This window comes from Lampetra planeri, chromosome 44, assembly GCF_965212315.1.
Source record: "Lampetra planeri chromosome 44, kcLamPlan1.2.h2, whole genome shotgun sequence".
Taxonomy (NCBI): domain Eukaryota; kingdom Metazoa; phylum Chordata; class Hyperoartia; order Petromyzontiformes; family Petromyzontidae; genus Lampetra; species Lampetra planeri.
In genome coordinates, this window is record NC_136150.1 from 2,889,067 (window position 1) to 2,916,414 (window position 27,348).

Below are 27,348 nucleotides of genomic sequence, written 5' to 3' on the forward strand. Positions count from 1 at the left end.
CTGTCTCGTCGGCATCGCCGGTCTCTCATCTCGCTAGACATCATCTCCGTCTCTCGTGTCTACGTCTCACAAGTCAGACGTGTATCTCCCGAGTGAAGCCCATTGAGCTGTACTGCTGCACCGGGGCTTGTCACGTGCAAACTGGGCCGGCAGACAACAGCGGCAGCAAAGCGTTACAGATTGACCAGTTTTCTAATCTTCACTTAAAGCTTTCGTGACTGCAGGAATTCATATTCATGGGTCTTTCGGTAAAGTCACGTAGATAGGTTCAAAGAAAATAACCAAAAAGAAGAAAAATAACAAAAAAAACTACGACGTTTTGATCGAAGACGACTGCTTGCGTTGAGATCGAAACGTCGTAGTTTTTTCATTTTTTATTTTCTCTGAACCTATCTACGTGACTTTACTGAAAAACCCAAGAATGTGAATACCAGTTGTCAGATGTTAACAGAATTTACATCAGGCGCCTAATGGTGCAGAGGAGGTGAAGGAAAGAGACGAGAGGAAGCAATGAGGGGGGGGGGGGCGAATCTGTGATGCGTAAATTCGGCGAAAGCGAAAATTGATAATGATGATGAATGGATGGATGGAATGAATGGGGAATTAGTGGAAGCATGGGGCCAAACGATGAATATTCGTGCTTTAAAAAAAGTAAATTATAACAATATTATCTTAAACGGGGGTGGAGGAAGGGGGGCAGGGTGGGGTCGCCAAATATGAACTAACTATTTATTAACTAAACTTGATTTTATTTCGATTTAAAGCTGCTTTCGTGACTGCAGGGATTCATCTTCTTGGTTCTTTCGGTAAAGTCACGTAGAAGGGAAATAATAAAAATAAAACATAATAAAATAATTCTCAGAGTCTGACTGTCGTCTCGACAGACCTGTTCTTCACCTGAGGACGGCTGCTTGCGTTGTGGCCGAAACGTCGTGAGAATTCATTTATTATGTTTCATTTTTATTATTTTATTATTTCCATTCTACGTGACTTTACCGAAAGAACCAAGAAGTTGATTATATTTATTAACTATCTTTTTAATTCGAGCAGATAAGGCCCACAGTTATGTAGCTCCTTTTTGAGAAGCGACCTGGCCACGAACGACAGCTCTACGAAATGATCACATGGACACTTAAAGCAGAAGCCATGACGCTCGAAACGTGCGACGTTCATTCTAAATGTGGAGAGAAAAACCGGAGGACCCGGAGCAAAATCCACGCGATCAAGGGGAGAGAGAGACACGCAAACTCAAAATGTACAACAGGCGTCAGTCCGGGTCACGCACCTATCAACTCCTTATCAGTGCTGCGTACCGTATTACAGATCAATTCAGACCCTATTGGTCACCCCGTGCCCCTTATGAATCTCAACATTCATCCTACAAAGTCCCATCACAAGGGAGAAACACAAACACATAGACAAATTTTTTTTTTTTGCCCGAATTGAAACGGCTGTATGCCGTATGGACCTGAAAACTCCATTTCCCTGTACAAGAATACGGAGTAAACGGTATGGGTTGACAGGTATGTAATAGTGTAGTGTATATTATGAGACCTCGTTTGCCAGTAGCAAGATATAGTTATAGGTTTTTACCCTTTTATCTGGCAACAAATCTGACACCTTTATACAAGGGATCATGTTTGCATTAACCACAACGCTTGCAGTCAAAATGCAAACAAAAAACAGAACTCTGATAATGTATGCACTATCCTTGAAATTGATTGGTCCACACCCGAGACAGCTTTTCTTAGAGCACAGTCTCACATGGTGTTGGACCAGATGACGCCAAAAGGCGCACAACTCAAAGACAACGCATCATCAGAGTATTGAGAGCTCGGGGTAAGCATTTACATTGAGACCTCCTTTGCCAGTAGCAAGATATAGTTATAGGTTTTTACCCTTTTATCTGGCAACAAAACTGACACCTTGCTACTCGCAAAGGAAGTCTCATAATGTAAATGTGTCAGTTTTGTTGCCAGATAAAAGGGTAAAAACCTATAACTGGTGTATAATGTATAGTAGTGTATAGTCAACCGTATGGGTTGACAACTGTGGGGTCCGGATCAGAGCCTCACCCCCCTCAGTCGGCCTTCACACCACGAGGCACCATCTGGCTCCCAGAGGTGGGACAAAGTCATTGTTATGCAAGTCCAAGTCGAGTCGCAAGTCATCAAATTCATGACTCGAGTCTGACTCGAGTCCAAGTCACATGACTCGAGTCCACATCTCATAGGTGGGACAAAGTCATTGTTATGCAAGTCCAAGTCGAGTCGCAAGTCATCAAATTCATGACTCGAGTCTGACTCGAGTCCAAGTCACATGACTCGAGTCCACATCTCAGAGGTGGGACAAAGTCATTGTTATGCAAGTCCAAGTCGAGTCGCAAGTCATCAAATTCATGACTCGAGTCTGACTCGAGTCCAAGTCACATGACTCGAGTCCACATCTCATAGGTGGGACAAAGTCATTGTTATGCAAGTCCAAGTCGAGTCGCAAGTCATCAAATTCATGACTCGAGTCTGACTCGAGTCCAAGTCACATGACTCGAGTGCACATCTCATAGGTGGGACAAAGTCATTATTATGCAAGTCCAAGTCGAGTCGCAAGTCATCAAATTCATGACTCGAGTCTGACTCGAGTCCAAGTCACATGACTCGAGTCCACACCTCTGCTGGCTCCTCTCTTCCTCCTCCACGCCCGCCTCTCCAGGGGCTCGAGCCCCTCCTCCTTATCTCTGGAGTCTGTTACCCCGATGGTATTTGACGAATGGCAAACAGAATTCGCGGAGTGCAAATCAATCTGTGAAAGTGTCATTTTATAATATGGAAATGTCACTTCCGGGTTGCGTGTCCTCCCGTCAGAATTGATGTTGAGAGTCATCCGTCTGCCTGTTGTTACGTGATGGATGCTCGCGATGATTTGCACCTTGCCACTCGAATAAAACGGGTGTTGTGGACAGCAGGAATGGATGTTTCCCGAACGCGATAATGCCTTTAGCACGCCGCTACATGTCAGCACGATGCGCTTAAAAAGAGGCAAGGAGTTATGTTCGCTGTCCGGTGGAGTTTTTCTGGGCGTACCGCTCGTTATTCCGGCACGGTTTGCGACATTTTGCCCCACGCCCTTAGGGGCTTCATCGGGATCTTCAGGAACTGAACTCCACGAAGCGTTGGGGCGAAATGTTGAACATTCGTGCCCGAGCAACACGCGGTCACGCAAGAACACGCCGGAGAGCTGTACAGCTGCACAACCACGCAAACGAGCATACAGACGGCAACGTGAACAGAATTAAACTAAAACTAAACTATCTTTTTATTTTACCAGGTAAGGCCCACTGAGATAGATGGCTCGGTTTCGGAAGCGACCTGGCTATCACAAATAATAGCTCAACGAAGTGGCTGATCACGTGGATATTTATAGCGGCCAAACTCTGCAATAACCTTGATGTTGTTTCAGAAATTTGGAGGGAAAAACCGGAGGACCCAATAAAAATCCACGCGATCACTAGGAGAGAGAGAGAACAAGCAAACTCCAAATATACAGCAGGCGGCAGGGTCAGGATCGGAATCGTGACCTCCTGCATACCAGGCGAGGGAGATGACAATCAAACTAAAACCAAACAATTTTTATTTTATAAAGTAAGGCCCACTGAGCTATGTACCTCTGTTGCAGAAGTGACCTGGCCGCAAATGATAGCTCAACGAAGTGGCTTATCGCGTGGAAATGTAAAGCAGCCAAATGCTCTAAACCAGTGGTTCTTAACCTTTGCTGCGGCCTGCATCCCTTTCATTCTCAATCGTTAAAACATTTATAGTGTTAATGAATACATAGATTTGATGAAACAATGTAGTTTTTGTACTGACGTGCCCGTGCTAAATTATTGTTTTCAATGATTTACCTTCTAAAAAAATCTGGCCATGTCTCGCAACCTCAGAAAGGGCATCTTGCAACAACAGAAAGGGCATCTCGCAACCCAAAAAAGGGCATCCCGGCACCCCCAGAGGGTGGGTAGTGTGTACCCCAGGTTAGGAACCACTGCTCTAAACGCACGTAGATTCTAAATGTGGAGGGGAAAACCGTAAGACCCAAATTTAAATCCACGCAACCACGGGGGGAGAGAGAGAGAGAGCAAACATGCAAACTCCAAATATACAATAGGGGTCAGGGTCGGGATCAAACCAGAGGTCGCAACCGGGTACCCGATACCCGTACCCTACCCGATACCTGGCTACCCGTACCCAGCCGGGTACGGGTACCCGTTTGCGACCCTGGTGCGGCCGGGTACGGGTACGGGTAAGGAATCAAAACCAGTTTGCGACCTCTGAATCAAACCCATGACCTCCTGCATACCAGGTGAGGGAGATAACATCTCCTAGGGATAAGAGGTTTTTTGGGTTAGATCGCGTAAATATAAATGTGCCGTTAAACCCGCCACCACCCAATAGAGCCAACTCGTGAAGTTTGTCACATAAACAAAACACGCCAATTCGTTACCGGCACAGCACACCGGTGGGTAGGAGAGCGAACCCATAAGATTTTACAATTTGAGTAGCGGGACGTTTCGCCAGCAATTACAACCAGCACCATCAGGCAACAGCCATGTTTGTGGCGGGTTGAACGACACATTCATATTTACGCAATGAAACCCAAAAAAACACAAATTATGGATTAATGTTGGTCGTGAAAGCCTCCGAATTACACGGCCAATTAGTAAAAAAGTGTCACGTTGACAAAAGACAAATAGTGATGCTGGATGCAATTACCAGCGAAACGTCGTACACAAAAATTGTAAATGTTGTGGTTTCACGCTTCAACACACCGGTGGGCTAAAGCAGTGAACTATTTGTCTTTTGTCAACGTGACACTTTTTTGCTGATTGGCCGTGTCGGGTGGTGGAGGGTTACGACACATTTATAAATAATGCGATCTAAACCCAAAAACGTTGATTATGAATAATATTGGTCGCGAAAGCCTCCGACTTGAGGTTGTTCAACTGATCTCCTAGCCACCGTGGCGCCGGTAAGCAGCACAAACAAAACAGCGAGTGAGGATCGTTAAACTTGTTTTTTAACTTCAATGCCATCCCTTTTGTTTGTTTCTTTGTTGCACCGGACCAATTTGTTGCCATGTATTATTCATCTGTTCATATCCACTTTGCTCGTTCATTCAATTTGGTGGGTAGGGGGGGGGGGAGTGGTGGCATTTTCATTTGCCTCTTTTGCACACGCCCCACCGTGGTGAATTCAGCATACAGGAGATCATCGATTTATCGGGGTGGAAGGGGGCGCCGGATTTTCCAAAAACGCCGGATAACACACTACATCATTATTATTATTATTTAAAATTGCTCATTTTTGCACATTATTACCCAACGTGGCCGCTTTTAGGTGTCGTGTGTGTTGTGTTTTTTTTTAGTGATTGACATTTTTTTTCCTATACGAAATTGGCATAAAAATAAAATATACCAATGTAAAAAAGTTGCTGTATTTACTTGTACAGTGATTACCACTGCCATCTCGAAGACTCCGCATTGGGTGATGTACGTACTACTACTACGCTCTTGTTTCAACACAACCGTGTGTTTGACGATTGCCGGACTGATGCGAATGCCGAATTACGCAATGCAACTTTTTGCCGGATCGAATCGTTCATTTTCTGTTTTTATGACTAGTTATCGTCATGAAAAATAAAAAATAAACGTGTAGTATTTTCATTGTTTAAGTCGTATATTTGTAGTGTATAACGTACTGTATAAGAGACTCCTCTACTTACGAACATTCGACTTACGAACTTCCAGAGACACGAACAAACCTGTCCGTATTTGATGTAGATGCCACATGAAGAATCAGTGGCATCTGCAGAACATGAAGAACCAGTGACATCTACATCTGTAGAACACGAAGAACCAGTGGCATCTACATCTGCAGAACATGAACAACCAGTGGTATCTACATCTGTAGAACATGAAGAACCAGTGGCACCTACATCTGCAGAACACGAAGAACCAGTGGCATCTACATCTGCAGAACATGAAGATGATACAACTTTTAAAGCCATTCCCAGTGTTTAGCGTACATGCCGTACAACACGTTTGAAATCAACAGGAGTAAAGTTTCGCCGGATCGTCCCGGGACCGACGGATAATGTCAGAAGCAGCCGGATGATCGCGCGGTGCCAGATCATCGACGATCAACTGTACATACGTAGCCCTCTGTTCAATTTTGTATCGCTTATTTCCGCGGGTAAACCTGGCGTGGGCCTGCGGTATTGTGTGTCGTGGCCCAACATTCGCAAACGGGCATATAATACACATGCAGTCTATATCGATATGTGGCTATATATATTTACTTTTGCCCTCGATAAAAATAGTCGCGAGCAGCTGTGCAGAGGGCATACATCCCAGCGATGTGGGGGGTGGAGAATGGCACAACACATGGGACCGCCGCTGCGGCATCTCCACACACCGCAACAATCGCGGCGGAGAAGAATGTTGTCGATTTGAAGTTTTCGTGACTGCAAGGATCCATACTCTTTGGTTCTTTCGGTAAAGTCACGTAGGTGAAAAAATAGAATAAAATAAAAAATAAAAAATAAATTAAACGTCGTGATTTTAGTAGTAGGTTTTTAGCCTTTTAAAAGGGTAAAAACCTACTACTATATTTTGCCACTGGTAAAAGAGATCTCATAGTGTAAACGTCGTGATTTTATTAATTTTAATTTTATTTTTTCACCTACGTGACTTTCTCGAAAGAACCAAAGAGTGGAGAAGAACGTTATGACGTCGCGACGGCATAGATACCAAATCATGATATAAGCAATAATGATGATGACGATGATGATCTGAGACGAGCGGTGGCGCAGTGGTTAGCGCGCTGCATTGTTCAGCACTCCCCCCCCAACCCTCCCCGTACTGACCAGCGTGGTGAAGTATGGTCAAATGTTTGCAGTGACCGACCACGACATGGAGAGGGCGTTGATGAGGTTCACTCAGCGGTCGATGCGACAAAGAGTTGTCATTCTTCGTCTTATTACTTTTTAGCAACAGGAATATAAAAAAATAACACGATCTGCCTCTTTTGCCTCTGACCGAACGCCTATTCTCACAAATAAGCGTCGTCTAAATGTAATTAGATATCTCGTTTCCTTCCTATGATGTACATCGCAATGTCTTGTACGGGAATTTTATATTTGCTCAGTTTTTTTTTGTTATCCCCCCCCCCCCCCAATTTTGTCCCAATTGTGCTTCACATCACGAGCTGAATAATTCATTTCCATCTGTGACTGAGCGGCCAGTGCTGGAGGAACGGCCCCACGGAATTGGATATCACAGAGCCATCTCCGAGTTCCCTTGCAGAGACCTCTCGCCTGCACGGCAGAGAGCAACTCTGGCTGTCGCCTGACCAGGCTGGCTGCAATTAGCGGCGAAACGTCGGACTCGAATTGTCGATGTTGTGGGTTTGCTGCACTGGTAACGAATAGGCACGGTTTTGTTGACGTCACAAAATCTTACTTATTGGCTGCTACGGGTGGTGGTGGGTTTAGCGACACGTTTATTTTTAAGCGATCTGACCCAAAAAAATAACCTCTTATGGATGACAATGGTCGTGAAAGCACCCACCGCGGGAGAGAGAGAGTCACGTACGGTGTTTTGCTGTCTTTTCTTGGATTTTCTGTTTGCACTTAGTCACATATTCACTTTAAGATGTTTTTTTGTTCATGTTTTTGTTTTTTGTTTGTTGCGGTTGCACCCGATTCAAGAGCCGAATGGCTCACAGGGCTATACCTAATACTTGAACTTGAACGTATGTCCCATAACCGATGTGGATGACCGAGCTGATACCATAAATCTCGCCACACTTAGTGGCCGTCCATAAATGACGTCACGCGATTTGGGACGATTCTTGACCCCCCCCCCTTTCGTCACACGGCGTCACAAAAAGTCAAACCCCCACCCCCCCTCAAATATGACGTCACAAAGCTCTCCCCCCCCCCCACCCCCCAAAATTAAAACATGCTTCAAATCGCTTTAAACTATTGTCATTGTAGTGCGTATTTAATGTGGCGCGGCACTCTGGTGTTGTAGGAGAAAACATTTATTAAAAAGGCTAGTTAACTAAGTAGAACGTGTTGTCTATATTTATTTAAAGTTGCGCATTTTGATGTGACGTCACATTTCTCAAACCCCCCACCCCCTCGTCACACATCGTCATAAATGTCTGCCCCCCCCCGTGACGTCATTTATGGACGGCCCCTTAAGGGTACCCGGTTAACCGCATGCGGGAGGGCACGACGCTGCCCAACGCTCGCGGCGGCGCTGCGTCCATTACCCGTTGCAGGGCTTCACGGTTCGAACCCAGCGGCCGTCCCGATTAATACTGCGGGTGTGCTCGTTGTGAAACATGCCGCCGGTGCACATTTGAAAGTCGCAAGAGCGAGGCCGTCGATTTATGCCGACGTAATGGTCCCATTATGGCAGGTGTGAAATGTGGCTCAGCAGATGACTCAATTGGAACATACACAGCAATCACCACCCGACCCCCACGACCACCACCTACTGTGAAAACTTGAATAAGAGAGCCATGAGACTTGGTGAGGCCATCCCGGGTAAACCATCGTAACAATGATGACGATGAAACAACCGATGGTCGCTGCTTGTATCGCGAGCTATGTCACCGTGATTGTAACGGATATCTGTACCGCGCCGCAGTGATAACTGCACCGTCGCAGGCCGCCCACGAAATAGAAGCTCACTTAAGAGCTCAGTGGGCCCTTCCTGCTGAAATAAATCGAATAAAAATAAAAATCTAAATAGTCATATCATAAAAATACCCAAACTGCATTGCTGTTCTAAGGGGCGCTTTCTAAACGATTGAATGCCCGCGGGAGTAAAATCGGAAAATGCATAATTTAATATGCCCAATGCTTTTTATGACGGAGTGCGTCACCGACTCTAAGTGTGGTTCCGAGCAAGCGAGTGAAGCACTCTCTCCATCTGTCATTCCATTTTGTCTCTCTCAAAGTTCCATGTTTTGGATCTATCTCTACACAGGGTGGTCCGAAAGTCAGGACACGGGGGTTATAATCATTTTTAACAAATCACCACAAGGTGATTTAATTTATTTTCACGAATGTTCAAACGGACTCAAACGACCGAGCTCGCAATGCAATGCGCGCGCCAACGACTTGCGCCTCCTAGCACCTCCAACATCCCCCAGTAAATTATCCGCAAAATCTAGAATTTAGAAAATTCTCCCTTCCCAAAAAACCTCTTGTCTGGGCTACTGCCCCTGAACGCTGTCAATTAAGGGGCCTTTCCAAGCCAATTCCAGGCGCAGTTCGCCACGCGCCAACGGTAGCGATGATGATGGTGATGGTGGCCACGTTGCCCCTTTGAATGTGCCCGCGGGGCCCCCCCGCGTGTCACTGTCGCCCCGTCCTGACCACCTGGCCGCTCCTCAGTGCCCCCCCCCCCCGTCACCCCCCACGATCCCGGCACCATCGCTACCAACAGAGGGGGGGGGGGGGGTGAGGCGTGCGTGTGTGTGTGCACGTGTGAGTCTGTGCGCGTGTGTATCTTTGTGGGTGGCGTAGTGGTTAGCGCGCTGCATTACGAACCTGGCCACCCGAATTCAATTACCGCTCACGGCCAACACCGATGACGATTATTGAACCGGTGCTGGGCCTCGCTTAGGTAGACTCGGCCTCAAATGCGTACCTGGTACGATGTGTAAACATCGCCACTCGAGAGACAAAGTCGGTCGGGCGTGGTGCTAGACAACCACTCCCTCGTGTGCCGTGTCGGCCTTCATAGGTGCTCGCTAACAGCACTTGCCCCAACAGTCTTTTACAGGCTATACGGGGGATCTTTGGCTTGTTTTGTGTCTTTGTGGCAGTAGGGGCTACAGGTGGTGCATCTGCCAGTCATCTGCCATTAATCTGTCAGTCAATCCATAGCACCTGGGTCTGTGCCGTAGTCTCCTGCCAGCGGGCATTCAACATTTCACGTGGCCTTAAAGTGCACCTAGCCTGGCACAAGCGCCCTGGTGATGTCACCACCACTTAGTGTCGAAATGGCGGTTGTTGTTGTTGTGTGTGGGGAGCGGTAGTGCGGTGGTTAGCACGCTGCGCTACGAATCCAACACGCCGAGCGAAACCCCACAGGAAGGATAGATAGATAGATCGTTTATTGTCATTGTCACCAGTACAACGAAATTCCATGTTAATAATTCCAATAGATAAAATATTAAATTAGAGATTTAATAGTTAAAAATGTGGATGAAATAACCTTGTGTCCTGACTTTTGTGCCATCCTCTGTGTGTGTGTGGAGCCATTGCACGGTGGTTAGCGCACTGTGCCACAGAGTTCGATTCACGCTCACCACCAAAACCAGCGGCGATTATCTGAACCGGTCCTGGGCCTTCCCCTAGGCCGACTCAGCCTCAAATGAGTACCTGTTGCGGTGTGTAAACATCGCCACTGGGGAGACAAAGGCGGCCGGGCGTGATGCTGGCCACCCACCCCCTCGTGTGCCACTCCGGCTTTCATTGGGTGCTGCTCGCTAACAGTACTTGCCCCTGCAGTCTGTTGAGGCTACGTGGGGGATCTTTGTCTTTGTGTTTTTTTATGCTTTAGAGAGGGTCCAATCTACGATGCCCTCGGTTTGATTGCCGGGAGATTATAATGAGGAGGTCATCTGTACTGGCACGGTGAGCAATGGCAAGGTCAATTTATTCCACAGAGTAACGAGACGGAGCGATGAAGAGAGTGCCCTGAGCAACGACTAATAGTAGCAGTAGCAGAGAGATGAGGACTAATGGAGAGAGAGTGGCTGTAGCAAATAATGATAGCAGCAGTAGCAGAGACACGCAGGAGACAAGATGAATGGAGAGAGTGTGGGTGTAGAAAAGAGTGATAGCAGCAGTAGCAGAGAGACACGCATGAGACAGACTAATGGAGAGAGTGTGGGTGTAGCAAAGAGTGATAGCAGCAGTAGCAGAGAGACACGCAGGAGACAGACTAATGGAGAGAGTGTGGGTGTAGCAAAGAGTGATAGCAGCAGTAGCAGAGAGACACGCAGGGGACAGACTAATGGAGAGAGTGTGGGTGTAGCAAAGAGTGATAGCAGCAGTAGCAGAGAGACACGCAGGAGACAAGATGAATTGAGAGTGTGGGTGTAGCAAATAATGATAGCAGCAGTAGCAGAGAGACACGGAGCAGCCAGACCAATGAATAGATCGTGGCTGTTGCGAGAGCAAAACAAAATGGATCTCAGCCTTGTGCTTGCAATTCTTTGTGTCTTAGATGTTCAGTCACCAACGTACGCTGCTGATATCAATGTGCTCGCTTCATTACACGCGGTGTCCCGATGGAGCCGGTGAACGGACAGTAACTCGGCTCCTGAGTGCTCTCTCTGTCACCCGTGATGGACTTTGTCCTGAAGTTTTTTTTTTGCTGCCGGAAAAAGAAAAAAAACCCCATAAAATGTTTAAAGAGATGGGGGGGGGGGGAAATGCCCCAATTTTCTTAATCTAATGCGGTCTTTACAAAACCAACCCAGTGCCCCTAACCCCACATGCCCCCCACTCCCCCCATTGTACCTGCCGATATGAGTAACGCAGCTTTAATGCAGGACAGAAAGTTGGTTTCCGACAGCACCTAAATTGGTGTGTCACGTCTTCTTGGTTCTTTCAGTAAAGTCACGTAGAAGGGAAGTAATAAAATAATAAAAATAAAACATAATAAAATATAATTATCACGACGTTTCGGCCACAACGCAAGCAGCCGTCCTCGGATGAAGAACAGGTCTATCGGAAAGACAGCGTCTTAATGAGCACCACCAAGCTTGGCAGCGTATATTTAATCTGGGTTAGAGGGAGAAGGGCGCCTTGTAACGTTTTTGTTTGTTCAGCGGGGGAGTGCGGGGGTCTCCTTGCGTACGCATTTGTTTTATTCGGGCTCTTTGATTTATTCGCCACACGAGAGGGCGTCGCGGTGGCTAGGAGATGTTAACTACCTCGCCTGGTATGCAGCAGGTCGTGGGTTCGATCCTGACCCTGACGCCTGCTGCTGTATTTTTGAAGTCTACATGTTATTATCCCCGTGGATATTTATCAGAATCCTGCAATTTCCACCCCCCCCCCCCCCCATATTTAGAATCAAGGAGCTGCGTTTACAGTTAGTGGGCTGCTATAAATGCCCACGTGATGATGAGCGATGTTCGTCCGGCTATCATTTGTAATGGGCAGGTCGCTTCTAAAAAAAAAAAGCTGCATAGCTCAGTGGGACTTACCCAGTAAAATAAAAAGTTCACAATTTTCAACAGTTTCAATCTCAGCGTTGAGTTTCGACGAGGCCCTTGATTGGGAATGGCCTCCTGCGCACACGCAGACCCTCCTACGACCGATTCAGTGAGCGAAAACTTCGCTTCACGGGGGTAGGAGGGGGGCAGGAGGTGAGGGGGGGTAGGAGGTGTGTGTGGGGGGGGCAAACCGCCAAGCACTCGAAGCTTCCGCACGGACACAGACTCTGCCATCGTCCAACGCCTCCGCGAATCATTTCAACTTGCAATGTCGCACCGACACTCAGGTGTTCGCTCGCTGTCGGAGAGGGAGGGAGTGAGAGCAGACTCAGGACTCTGAGGCGCGAGGAGGAACCGCAGACGAGCAGGGGAAAGGCAGCAGCAGCCACGTGTAGAGCCGGCATCAGCAACTGCCAAAGCTCTGCAAGTTCCCTTTGTATTAAGATGTTTCCGGCAGTTGAGACTACGGGCAGGTGTTTTGCTTTTTAAATCCTTTAAATTAAGTTTGCTTGCTTGCTTAGGACCGTGCAAATCTTTCGGTCGTTTTTTAACCCACTTCCCGTGATCCAATCGAGCTGACATTTTCCACACAGACTCGTTGTGCGTGACAATTAATGTTCGTGAAATTTTTTTTCAAAAATTTTACACTTTTTAGGACAAAAATATTATATTTAATTACCAATTGCTTAATGGTGCAATGCAATCATCTGACCCATAGGTGGCAGCCATCTCAAGCCAGAGGACGAGAGGACTCTAGCCGCCACGCATATAAAGGATTTATAGTGAAAAACTTTGTTTTTACGGGTTATACTTATTTACTTTCTTAAATCCCCAGCCTCGCCTCTGTCCACCCGGCAGTATAAGCGAGTGCAGCACGCGGTTTAGTCGAGCGGCAGCATCGTGTGTGGCAAGGCAAAGCGAGGTGGGTAACTCCTCTTTCAAGACCTCCAAGGAGGGCAAAACACCCCGAGCGAGCTCGAGCACAGGCGCCCTTCCGCCAGCGGTGGCGTGAGCAAGAAATTGCACAGCTGCGCCTGTGCCAGCACCGGTATGAGGCAGAGCCCGACTCGGCCGATGAGTTCATTGAATGTCGAAAACGGTGAAGGGTCCGTCTGGCAGTGAACCAATTGCGACCGAGATGATGCACTCACACAGGAGGCCGTGTGACCAATGGGATGTGTACATTGTGTATTTATATTGTTTGCTTATGTGGAGACACAAATATGGGAAGGAGGCATGTTGTGAACTTTTTTATGTTATTATATAAACACAGGTCACTGACCTAAGCCCTGGGTCAGTGGGTTACCGCCTGAGGCGGCATAATTTCGGCGGTTTCCAATTCGTATCTGAACGTAATTTATAGAGCGCCTTAATTAGAGAATTAAGAACGGTCCAACAACGAGTCAGCGAATGTAACGGTGACGATGAGATGAATATAAAATAGATGATAGGAAGCAATGGGGGGGGGGGGGGGGAGTTTTGTTTTTATGTGACCTGTGGTGTATAACAAAGACAGAGATGGAGCCATCCACAGATTGCTGTTGGAGAAAAGTGCCGTGATCGGAGTAGCGCCGATGAAGGCCCGAACGGCACACGAGGGGGTGGGTGGCCCGTACCACGCCATACCGCCCTCGTCTTCCCAGTGGCTGATGTTCACGACACCACACCAGGTCCTCATCATTTGAGGCTGAGACGACCTCGGTGGAGGCCCAGGACCTGTTCAAATATTCGCCAACTGTTTTTGGGTCGCGAGCGGGAATCCGACTCTGGTCGCCGAGCTCACCACCCCGGTACCCGCTCGCTCCACCACGTGGTACACGCGTGCTGTGCCCACGTAGTGGTTTCTGCAAGTTGTAGTCAGAATTGCCACGATTATCCATGGTCTATCCACTGCTGGACTGAGGCCTCCCCCCATCCCTCAGCGATCGCGCGATGAAGCAACCCACCCATCTACGCAGCGGAGTCGTCCGGCACTCTGTAAGGCTGCGCAATGTCCGTTTAAAAAAAAAAAAAATTCTAGGCTTTTTGAGACAGCGAGGCCGACAAACTTTTATTTTTTTCTTTAAAAAAAAATCATAAACTCGGCACCTTCACGAGCAACAGCAACGGGCCCCTATTTGCCGGGGCCTAATGTCAGCCGGCTCTGTTTGGGTCCGTGACCCGGAATCAATTTCCGCGCACCGGCACACACCACGTCCAGTATACCCCATAATAATGCACCGTGCACATTCGTAAGGGGCACTACGTCCGCGAGATCCTGCAATGCGCACCACGTACCAAAAGCAGGACACAAATAGAACCTGCAAGGTCAATGGCCAGAACTAGGGGAATGGGGGGGGGAGAATGTCAATTTGAAGGGACGAGTTCTGGGAACTGGTAACATGTCAACCAAGGCTGTAGCCATGGAGTCAACATTGGGGGGGACCAAATCTTCCAGGGTGTCTCTGGGGGTCCAACCCAGAAAAAATATCTCAATTTGAAAACTAATTTCCTGCCCAAAATATAAAAAAACAATCACTAACACATGGGATGGACTTTTTATTAATTTTTTACAATAATGTCGAATAGTGTATTGTATTACATTGCTCTGTTTTTACTTTTTTTAAACATTTCTTGATTCATTGTATGTAATGGCAGAGATTAGGGATTCGTAAAGTACAACCATAACCACAATCATATAAACAGAAATCTATGCATTGATTTATATGAAGACAAGTCTAGATATTGTGGCCAAGGTTTAGCAAATTGTTGTTTTTATTTACACAGCAATTATTATTTTTATCGCAATATATTGGGGGGGGGGGGCATTTAAGCATATTTGAATATTGGGGGGGATGTGTCCGCCCCAATATATATTATAATTACGGCTTTGATGTCTAATATTACAATTTTTTTAAACAACTGCATCATAGGAGATACTCAGAGATCATGAACTTGCAAGTCCCAATATGTGACGGCGTAAACTGGCAATAGCACGCACAGTCCACGGCTGGAAGAGGGCCTCACAATGCAGCGCAGATCTTGGAGGCCATTTGACCATACTTCACCACGCTGGTCAGCGTGGTTTTATGAAGGCGGGGAGCATAGAAGTACAATACAGCAATGAAGTTTGCGCCAATGACTTCTGTTGCCCACCCATGCAACTCCGATAGTCAGCCATACTACAAGCACCATCCAGACGCTAAACTACTCGGCTCGCTAAATTTGACATTAGGGCAAATTCAGTGTGATTTAAGCAGAGGAAGAGTCTACGGTTATCAGCCTAAACGCGTTCAGGGGCAGGGAATCAACAGCACGGAGGGCAGGAGGGGGGGGAGTTCAAGAATGAGGTCGGCAGAGAAGGAGGGACCTCCCACAGAGTAAAAGTTGACAGTCACGAAAACTTCAAATCTAGATTAGGTTGACAGGGGGTTCGACAGAAAGCCTCTATCGCTGGAGGGGAGAGTGCGTGGATGGGACTAGATTGAGATGAGAGGGGAGAAGTAGGAGAGTGCGTGGAGTGGAGTAGAGTGAGATGAGAGGTGAGATGAGAGGGGAGAGGTAGGAGAGTGTGTGGAGGGGAGTGGATTGAGATGAGAGGGAAGAAGTAGGAGAAAGCGTTGAGTGGAGCAGAGTGAGATGAGAGGGAGAGGTAGGAGAGTGCGTGGAGGGGAGTAGAGTGAGATGAGAGGGGAGAAGTAGGAGAGTGCGTGGAGGGGAGTAGAGTGAAATGAGAGGTAGGAGAGAGCGTGGAGGGGAGTAGAATGGGATGATAGTGGAAAGGCAGGAGAGTGCGTGGAGGGGAGTACAGTAAAATGAGAGGTAGGAGAGTGCGTGGAGGGGAATAGATTGAGATGAGAGGGGAGAGGTAGGAGAGTTCGTTGAGTGCAGTAGAGTGAGGTGAGAGGGGAGAGGTAGGAGAGTGTGTGGAGGGGAGTAGAGTGAGGTGAGAGGGGAGAGGTAGGAGAGTGAGTGGAGTGGAGTAGAGTGAGATGAGAGGGGAGAGGCAGGAGAGTGCGTCGAGGGGAGTAGAGTGAGATGATAGTAGAAAGGCAGGAGAGTGTGTGGATGGGAGTAGAGTGAGATGAGATGAGAGAGGTAGGAGATTGGCGTGGAGGGGAGTAGAATGGTATGATAGGGGAGAGGTAAGATAGTGCGTGGATGGGAGTAGAGTGAGATGAGAGGGGAGAGGTAGGAGAGTGGGTGGAGGGGAGTAGATTGAGATGAGAGGGGAGAGGTAGGAGAGTGCGTGGAGGGGAGTAGAGTTAGATGAGAGGTAGGAGAGTGCGTGGAGGGGAGTAGAGTGAGATGAGAGGGGAGAGGTAGGAGAGTGGGTGGAGGGGAGTAGATTGAGATGAGAGGGGAGAGGTAGGAGAGTGCGTGGAGGGGAGTAGAGTTAGATGAGAGGTAGGAGAGTGCGTGGAGGGGAGGAGATTGAGATGAGAGGGGAGAGGTAGGAGAGTGCGTGGAGTGGAGTAGATTGAGATGAGAGGGGAGAGGTAGGAGAGTGCGTGGATGGGAGTAGAGTGAGATGAGAGGAAAGAGGTAGGAGAGTGCGTGGAGTGGAGTAGATTGAGATGAGAGGGGAGAGGTAGGAGAGTGCGTGGAGGGGAGGAGAGTGAGATGAGAGGGGAGAGGTAGGAGAGTGCGTTGAGTGGAGTAGAGTGAGATGAGAGGGGAGAGGTAGGAGAGTGTGTGGAGGGGAGTAGAGTGAGATGAGAGGGGAGAGGTAGGAGAGTGCGTGGAGGGGAGTAGAGTGAGATGAGAGGGGAGAGGTAGGAGAGTGCGTGGAGGGGAGGAGAGTGAGATCAGAGGGGAGAGGTAGGAGAGTGCGTTGAGTGGAGTAGAGTGAGATGAGAGGGGAGAGGTAGGATAGTGCGTTGAGTGGAGTAGAGTGAGATGAGAGGGGAGAGGTAGGATAGTGCGTTGAGTGGAGTAGAGTGAGATGAGAGGGGAGAGGTAGGAGAGTGCGTTGAGTGGAGTAGAGTGAGATGAGAGGGGAGAGGTAGGAGAGTGTGTGGAGGGGAGTAGAGTGAGATGAGAGGGGAGAGGTAGGAGAGTGCGTGGAGGGGAGTAGAGTGAGATGAGAGGGGAGAGGTAGGAGAGTGCGTGGAGGGGAGGAGAGTGAGATCAGAGGGGAGAGGTAGGAGAGTGCGTTGAGTGGAGTAGAGTGAGATGAGAGGGGAGAGGTAGGATAGTGCGTTGAGTGGAGTAGAGTGAGATGAGAGGGGAGAGGTAGGTGAGTGTGTGGAGGGGAGTAGAGTGAGGTGAGAGGGGAGAGGCAGGAGAGTGCGTGGAGGGGAGTAGAGTGAGATGAGAGGGGAGAGGTAGGAGAGTGCGTGGAGGGGATGAGAGGCGAGGGGTAGGATAGCGAGATGAGAGGGGGGATGTAGGACGAGTCTTGGTAAACGGCGAGTGAGATCTTGGAATTGATCCGGGATTTGATGGGGACTGATCGGGGCACTGGGGGCAATGTGATCTCGTTCGCGGATGGCAGCTCGGCTCTGTGTGCAGTGGAAACAGTGCATATGCATGCTGCAGATGACATCATTGTGTTTGCTTGGTCCCGATAGCGAACAGCTCTCTTCGTGGTCAATACAATAACGGTATTTTTAAAACGAATTCTGTTTTGATTGACAAAATATTCCGTATTTATCATGAATTAATTATTTCATCACTGCGGCAACGAATGCAATTGCACACCGCGTGGAGCCATGGCGCAGTGGTTAGCGCACTGCGCTATGAACCCGACGACCCGAGTTAGATTCCTGGCCACGGCTAACATCATCCTCAGCCAGTCCTCGAACCTCGTTCACAAGACCACAGTGACCAGCGTGGTCAAGTTTGTGCCAAGCATCGATCCCCATCACCAACAGAGTTTTCATATACGTTCTAATTCACACATGGTTATATACAACGTATATCTGATAACATTAATCAGCTACGCCTATGGTAATTTGTGTGAATGACTAAAATCATAATTAACATCCCTAACTCACTCAATCTACTGCGAAATGACGGTTTCTCCCAGTGCCGCGTCAGTAATCGGGGGTTGTTTGACCATACTTCACCACGCTGGTCGATACGGGTCGCGTAATGCGGGGTAAGAGAGCCCAGGAAATTGGTCCGGATATCATTTGTCACCGACGCCTGCCGCGAACGGAAATCGAACTCGGCTCGCCGCCCTTTTAGGGCATCGCAGTTGCGCTAACCGCTGCGCCACCGCTCCACGCATTACAATTGTACTTGCGTAGCGAATCAGCGCGTCCTCGGCACCACTCGGCAGCATGCAGTCTAGAACCTGTTCGCGACAGTACACGACAGTACATTAAAAACCCGTACACGTCCAGGCGCTATACCGGCTCGAAGCCGGCCCCGGTCGCACAACGTTGTACATCAAAGACAAAGATCCCCCTCCGTGTAGCCTTAACATACTGTTGGGGCAAGAGCTGTGAGCGATCACACACACACACTAAGCACACAGGCCCCCCGTTATGCTCAATCCACTGCTGGATAAGTGTCGCCCCCCCCCTACCCACGCCGTGCTGGTCGCGGTGGTCAGGTGGTATTTCTTTGATCATACTTCATCACGCTGGTCAATGCGGGATAGATGAAAGACGTGGGAGCATAGGAGTAGAGTGCAACAATGGGTTTTTGCTGCGGCCGCCGTCTGCGACAACCGCTGTCCACACCAGCACTCGTCCATCCGAGCTCTAGCCAGGCTCGGCACCTGCTTAGCTTCCGAGACGTGTCGAGAGAGTCGCACAGCGCGATAACAACAGCAGCAGTAGCAGCGTAGCGACCCACCCCACGTCACTTTTGAAGTGACGGTGACGTTACCAGAGCGCTCGTGCCAGGCTAGGTGCACTTTGGCTAAAAGACACGGCTAATGGTTCCGTCTTCCTGGAACCTGCCAGCCTTCACCAACCCACACTGTAACCAGCGTGGTGAAGTATGGTCAGAGACAACTTCCTGAACCAGCATAGTGCGTGGGGAGGTTTTCGGCCCAATACGGTGGATGGATATCTTGGACCAATCCTAGTGGATCCCACCACCACCAACTTAACCAACTCGCACAGACCAGCGTAGTGAAGTATGGCCAATCAAGGCCACTTACGGGCACGGTTACCAAGGCTGGTGGCGGGGCGGGAGGCTCATTGGGCAGTGGATTGACAAAAGCGGGGTGCAAATACAAAAAATTAACCCGTAAAAACAAAGTTTTTCACTCAAAATCCTTTATATGCGTGGCGGCTAGAGTCTTCTCGTCCTCTGGCTTGAGATGGCTGCCACCTATGGGTCAGATGATAGCCTGCCACTATTAAGCAATTGGTAATTAAATATAAAAACAAATTCCTAAAAAGTAAAATTTTGGACAAAAAATTTTCACGAAAATGAATTGTCACGCACAACGAGTCTGTGTGCAAAATGTCAGCTCGATTGGATCACGGGAAGTGGGTTAAAAAACGACCGAAAGATTTGCACGGTCGTAAGCGCGCAAGCAAGCAAGCAAGTGAACTTAATATAAAGGATTTAAAAAAAGCGGAGTACCTTTTTAGCTGTCGAGACGGTGGGCCGGGCTTGTAGGAAGATCTTGAGACGATGGCAATAGCATCCCACGCGCGTGACGCTCCTTCACTGGGCGCAGTCACACATCGCCGTCGTCGCCGTCGCCTCTTCAATTGCACTTCTTCGTTGGGAACTCCTTTCCTCTCCTCTCGTCTCTCAAACAGGGGCCTCGGTTTTGCTGTTGCGATCGCCGAGATAATTTCTTCTGCTGCCGATGGCTTAATAATAATAATGATGTTAGTAATGTGACCGCTATTGAATGATGATGGGTTCTTCCGGAACGGCCTTCCTCCGGGATGAATCGTGCGTGCGTGGTGCGAGTCGAGAAATATGAACTTGAATGATGAGCGAGCGAGACGAGATGGGCAGAGAACGAGAGAGAGCTGGCGAGAGAGACAGACCGAGAGCCTGGCCGAGATTGTAAGAGCGAGAGAACTAGAGAGTGAGAGGTAGCCGGATCGCGATAATTACAGAGAGGAGCGCTGGCGAGCGAGAATATAAACAAGCAGCCGAGAGAGAGAGAGACAGAGTGAGCGAGCGAGCGAGCTGGTGGTGAGCGGAGCGTTGAAGAAGAGCCGGTAGAACGAGCCGGCGAGCGAGAAATGTGAGAGTCCGAGCCGCGGGATGGATGTGGAGAGCGAGCGAGCGAGAGAGATGGAGAGAGCGGCAACACCGCAACAGCCAGAGAATTGGAGGTGCGCTAGAATTGAGAGAAGCGAGCGCACATGAGAGAGGGCGAGAGTCAGGACGATGTGAGCGCGGAGGAAGAAGCGATTGCACCATCCGGGCGCGATCGTCTCACTCACTGCGGCAAACGGACGGCGCTGCTGCTGCTGCTGCTGTTGACGATGAATTCCACTCTGCGTTGGCGCGTCGCGGGTCACGTCTGGCAAGCCGGTGGTGGTGGTGTGGTCGTGATGACGCTGGGACGCATCTCCCGTGTAGCCGAGCTGGGAGTTCGGCGGAACGAGGTGGGCGCTCGTTCACGGAGCAGCAGCAGCACCACCAACAACACTCAGCCGGGCGAATACGACATCCTCCCCCTGCTTGCTTGCTTGCTTCCTCTCTTTTGGTGATTGAAAATAAAAATCTAAAACATTAAGCGACGCAAGCTTTCGCTAACGGCCGTGGTGTTTTCTTGTTGCTGCTGTACCACAGTGCTGCATATATAGAGCTGATGTTTTTTTTTTCTACGCCGTATATATATATTTTCTCGTGGACGAATGCCGCCGTGCGGGCAATTATGTCACCATCTCTCAGCGTTAGCAATTACAGCGAAGTCATCGTTACAACAACAACCACCACCACCACCACCATCAGCACCACCACCACCAACCAACCACTGTTTGACTAAACGCGACCAGAACGCCTGTTTGGCCTGCCTGCTTAAATCATCAAACGCTCGTAATGTATACTGCTGCTGCTGCTGCATACGATGTCAACTCCACTCTCAGTAGCAGCAATAATAGCAGCAGTAGCAGCAGCAACAACAACAACGCATACAATGAAAATGAGTGAATAGAGATGGCTGGCCCACCACGCCTTCTGCATCATCATCATCATCGCCCCGTACGATCTACGGGCTGAGAACGCAGCATCAGCAGCAGCAGCATCATCATCATCAACACCACCACAACCACCAACAACCTCCTACTCGGTTAGAAACACATCACACGGACTGACTCCTGCCTGGGCTGACTGCTCCGAGGAATCGCCCACGTACGCAGTGTGGCTCAGTGAGAGATGTCCCCCCCCAACACACAGCATTTAAAGAGCCTCATTCCGGCTTCCCATTGGTCAATTCCCTCCTCACCAGCTCCGCCCACTGCTGAAAGTGGGCGTAGCTGGATGTCATTGTACCCCCCCCCTCACCTCACTGGATTGCGGTGATGATGATGGTGTGAGTGATGGAGATCGTTATCAGTAATTCGTTAGTTTGAAGTTGATTTTGTTGAAGCAGGTGAGAACGCACATAGTTTAGAAGAAGTGATGAGTCGCATTTGTGAGAGAGCCGCATCACTCAAATGACAAACACAATGTTCTTAGGTTTTTTCGGTAAAGTCACGTAGGTAAAACATTAAAATTAATGAAAGTAAAATAAAACAAAACAAAAAAAATAAAATTCACGACGTTTCGGAGGCAACACAAGTCTCCGTCATCAGGTGGGACCGTCACAGCCGAATTAGCTGCATCAAGTGAACTTTCACAAATAAAACAAAACAAAAAACAAAAAAATAAAATTCACGACGTTTCGGAGGCAACACAAGTCTCCGTCATCAGGTGGGACCGTCACAGCCGAATTAGCTGCATCAAGTGAACTTTCACTTGATGCAGCTAATTCGGCTGTGACGGTGAACTTTCACTTGATGCAGCTAATTCGGCTGTGACGGTCCCACCTGATGACGGAGACTTGTGTTGCCTCCGAAACGTCGTGAATTTTATTTTTTTGTTTTTTGTTTTGTTTTATTTTACTTTCATTAATTTTAATGTTTTACCTACGTGACTTTACCGAAAAAACCTAAGAATATGAATCATTGCAGTCACGAAAGCTTCAAATCTAGACAAACACAATGTTCAACATGTTTAATTGTAAATAGTAGTATGCGTTGCTTAATTGATTGAACAATTGTACATACATTGCCCTTGTTTTCGGTGTGGTTTTCAATATAAAGCCCTCTTGGGTTTCCATGATCACCTGCACACCTTTTGACCTCGTTTTTTTATTTGCACTGTTTGTTTTCACTTGTGCGAATACAATTTTTTTTAAATACGAAAATGATCTGAAGTAAACTAAAACTAAACTATTTATTTTTATTTTACCAAGTAAGGCGAAGCGATACAGCTCTTTTTCAGAAGCGACCTGGCCACAAGTGATAGCCCAACAAAGTGGCTTATCGTGTGGACATTTCTAGTAGCAGCCGAATACTCTAAACGCGAGATGATGTTGATTCTAAATGTGGAGAAGGGAAACCGGAGGACCCGGAGAAAAATCCACGCGACAACGGGGAGAAAGACACGGCAAACTCCAAATATACAGCAGCAGGCGTCGGGATAAAACCCACGACCTCCTGTATACCAGGCGAGGTAGTTAACATCTCCTAGCCACCGTGATGATGATGAGAGAGAGAGATCGCAAACTCCAAATATACAGCAGGCGTCAGGGTCGAGATAGAACCCTACGACCTCCTGTGTACCAGGCGAGGTAGTTAACATCTCCTAGCCACCGTGAAGATGATAAGAGAGAGAGACACGCAAACTCCAAATATACAGCAGGCGTCAGGGTCGGGATCGAACCCACGACCTCCTGTACACCAGGCGAGGTAGTTAACATCTCCTAGCCACCGTGATGATGATGAGAAAGAGACACGCAAACTCCAAATATACAGCAGGCGTCAGGGTCGAGATAGAACCCTACGACCGCCTGTGTACCAGGCGAGGTAGCTAACATCTCATAGCCACCGTGGCGTCCTAAGCACTGTACTTTACAGCAATGACGCAAATATAAATTAGTACAAAGACAACGAGGTCACATGGGAAATCGAAAATACAGCGTTGCCACCACTTGTCACGATTCTCCAGATTTGTATTATCAGTAATCCGGTATCATCCTCTCATCGTTACCCATGGCCAATCCACTGCTGGAATGATCCCCCCTCCCCCGCCACCACTTAATTTCATCGCTCCGTCTCCTTCCGATGCGATCTCGGACGCGCTCCATTCCACTTCATTGTAATGCTGCGTAACTCTGGGCGTCGCCTAGGTCGACTCAGCCTTAAATGAGTATCTCCCGCGGTGTGTAAACATCATTACTGGGGAGATAAAGGCGGCCGTGCCTACGACTTGCCACACCAGCCCCTCGTGGGCCGGCCTGGCCTTCATAAGGGCCTCCGAAAAGCACTTGCCCCAAGAGCCGGTCGAAGGCTATACGGGGGATCTTTGTCTTTGGAGGTGTGAGAAGATACGCACGCATTAGCGGACACGTTGCCGTGATTAATGTCGGGTGTACGTATTGATGCTGTGGCTGTCCAGCCAAGATTTATATGCGGAGTGTGTGAGTCCGTTCTTTCATTGTTCTAATATACGGTGTATAAATCACACTGAAGTATGTTTTATAATCAGTCCAATTTCTTTACAGGCGTACGCAAGGGGCACTGGTGGTAAATCAGCTGTTGCGTTGGTACAGCAGCAGCAGCAGCAAGGGCCTGTCGACCTGAAGGACACACTCACATTGCTTCCGAAGTCAAGGTGAGAGCTGCTCCCCCTCTTTGCCCTGTTCAAAGTTAGAGGCGCAGCCCTGAAAGCGCTTCGATCCACTCCCACTGCTTGGCGGAACGGCCTCCACTAAGGGGCCGTCCATAAATGACGTCACGCGATGTTGGACGATTTTTTACCCCCCCCCCCCATCGTCACACGACGTCACAAAAAGTCAGCCCCCCCCTCAAATATGACGTCACAAAGCTCTGCCCTCCCCCCCAAAAAATAAAACATGCTTCAAATCGCTTTAAACTATTGTCATTGTAGTGCGTATTTAATGTGGCGCTGCACTCTGATGTTGTAGGAGAAAACATTTATAAAAAGTCTATTTAATTAAGTAGAACGTCTTGTCTATATTTATTTAAAGTTGCGCATTTTTACGTGACGTCACATTTCTCAAACCCCCTCCCCCCTCGTCACACATCATCACAAATGTCTGACCCCCCCCCCCCCAAGGTGCGTGACGTCATTTATGGACGCTCCCTAAGAATCTGGAGGATGCTTTCGTCTTTCCCTTCCGCGCTGAGCCAGACATGTGGGAAGAGCTGGGGGTCCCCCCCCTCCCCCACGTGACCCCACCACACGTGACCGGTATGAAGTTTGGAGACTCGGCTCTGTGTTCTGTGGAGCGACTCCACAACAGCTGAGTACCAGGGGGGTGGCTGGGAGGTTTGTGAAATGGCAACACTTTTTATTCCAAAACTCACCTTCAGAAGGGCGAGTGGCGAATCTTGCGACAGCGATGAGAGAGACCCTCGGCCCCCACGTCACAACGCCGCAGCTCAATGCCTCAATTCTCACGTGGGTTGCCGTGCCCCTTTCTCTGCCGTGCACGTGGGGATCTGTGGCCCAATCCCCGATCACCATTTTGCATTCACCTGTCATCTGTGATGCATCTATCTTCTAATCGAAAAGCCTTTCAGAAGGCCTGAATCAACAAGTTATAGAAAAAAAAAGTGGACCCCTACCCAGATGTAGTGGTAATACGTTGATCCAACAAGTTTACAACAATTGTCGAACCCCCTAAAAATGTTATCACCCCCCCCCCCCCCAGTGATTGTATAGGTATATGTGCCTACACGACCTACATTCAATAGTCAGTAGTATCTGCACAGATTAGTGGGGGTGGGGGGAGTACAGGACATCATTGGGGGCGACGGGCGAGCCGAGAAACCCTCTCGGCGTTTCGCGCCTGGCGCCGCGTAGCGAATTGCAAAGTGCAGGGTGACGCCTGGCTCCACGTAGCGACTTGCAGAGTGCAGGGTGACGCCTGGCTCCACGTAGCGACTTGCAGGGTGCACTGTGACGCCTGGCTCCACGTAGCGACTTGCAGGGTGCACTGTGACGCCTGGCTCCACGTAGCGACTTGCAGGGTGCAGGGTGACGCCTGGCTCCACGTAGCGACTTGCAGGGTGCAGGGTGACGCCTGGCTCCACGTAGCGACTTGCAGAGTGCAGGGTGACGCCTGGCTCCACGTAGCGACTTGCAGGGTGCACTGTGACGCCTGGCTCCACGTAGCGACTTGCAGGGTGCAGGGTGACGCCTGGCTCCACGTAGCGACTTGCAGAGTGCAGGGTGACGCCTGGCTCCACGTAGCGACTTGCAGAGTGCAGGGTGACGCCTGGCTCCACGTAGCGACTTGCAGGGTGCAGCGTGACGCCTGGCTCCACGTAGCGACTTGTAAAGTGCAGGGTGACGCCTGGCTCCGCGTATCGACTTGCAGGGTGCAGGGTGACGCCTGGCTCCACGTAGCGACTTGCAGAGTGCAGGGTGACGCCTGGCTCCGCGTATCGACTTGCAGGGTGCAGGGTGACGCCTGGCTCCACGTATCGACTTGCAGGGTGCAGCGTGACGCCTGGCTCCACGTAGCGACTTGCAGGGTGCATGGTGACGCCTGGCTCCACGTAGCGACTTGCAGAGTACAGGGTGACGCCTGGCTCCACGTAGCGACTTGCAGAGTACAGGGTGACGCCTGGCTCCACGTAGTGACTTGCAGAGTGCAGGGTGACGCCTGGCTCCACGTAGCGACTTGCAGGATGCAGGGTGACGCCTGGCTCCGCGTAGCGACTTGCAGGATGCAGGGTGACGCCTGGCTCCACGTAGCGACTTGCAGGGTGTGCAGGGTGACGCCCGTGACTTATCGTGGGCGAGCTCACACCGGCGGCCTTGTTGCTGGAACTGCTGGCTGGACAGAGGTCGGGCGGCAGGGAGGGATTTAAGGGATTCGTGATTGCAGGTTCCACGTGTGCCGCTCGCCCTCACATCACGGCAGCCCCCCCCCCCCTTGTTTCATTGAGCAAGATGCATCCGTGGGGGGGGGGGGTTAAATGAATGGGATATGGCGGGGTACCCCAAGGGTTGAGGAATGGGTGACCGCGATAGACGAGGGGATTACACCTTCGGGGTTTCGCGAAAGGGCTTGGGGAAGGGACGGGAAGGAGTGGAGGGGCGCGGAGGGGGGGGAAGAGGTGAGACTTGGAGAGATCTCGGAAGCTCAGCAGGTTTGCGCCTGGGTGGCGCTTGAACTGGTCACTCGCCGTCCATTGCAGGTGCTATAGGCTTCCGAGGGTCAACACGATGGGTGGCAGAGGGCAGCGCAGTGCGACCAATTGCTGTACTGCACCTCTACGCTCCTGCGTCAGCGCTGCCGGCCTTTACCAACGTGCACCGACGAGAGTGGTGAAGTATGGACAGGCAACACCCCCCTACCCTCGCCCACGACTGACGGACAACGGCATGGGGGAGAGGCCTTCATCCAGAAGTCGATTGTGAATGCACTTACGCTTCCTCATGGCGTTTCTCACATTTCAGATGACTCAGGCCCGCGTAGAATCCTCGCCTTACAAAGGGAAAATGTAATCTTAGCCAGGGCTGTGGATGAATTAATCAGCCAATGCTCGAGAGGTGATCTCGGAGACTCGATGCTGTGTCCCACGTACGGACGGACCGTATCGAATGCTCACTTGAATGCGTCTCATTATCCTTTTCGGAGGCGATCGCTCGGACAAGCTGTGTTCACGATGTTGCTTGCGGGGTTTTTGTTTTTCCCTTTTCCCCATCGGCAAGGCCAACAAGGACGCCCCTTTGCCCTGCCCGTGGTCAATCATTCCGCCAATTAAATTGAATCAATCAGTCAACGTCCGGTGGCAATAAGCAATGTACGGCAATCCCGTTGAGGTGGAGTGGTGGCGCTGTCGTTGGTGCGCTACGTTTGGAACTTGGCCGTCCGACTTTTGATTCCCCGCCTACG

General features: G+C 49.5%; 1 protein-coding gene across 1 annotated transcript in view; it reads right to left on the minus strand.

The window, feature by feature from the left end:
- Window positions 1-21,567, minus strand: part of LOC144732755 (amphoterin-induced protein 2-like) — a 31,910-nt gene extending 10,343 nt beyond the window's left edge. Inside the window, exon 1 of the mRNA XM_078614331.1 lies at window positions 19,827-21,567. The gene's annotated coding sequence lies outside the window, so the exon portion shown is untranslated. The remainder of the gene's footprint in view (window positions 1-19,826) is intronic.
- Window positions 21,568-27,348: the final 5,781 nt, after the last annotated feature.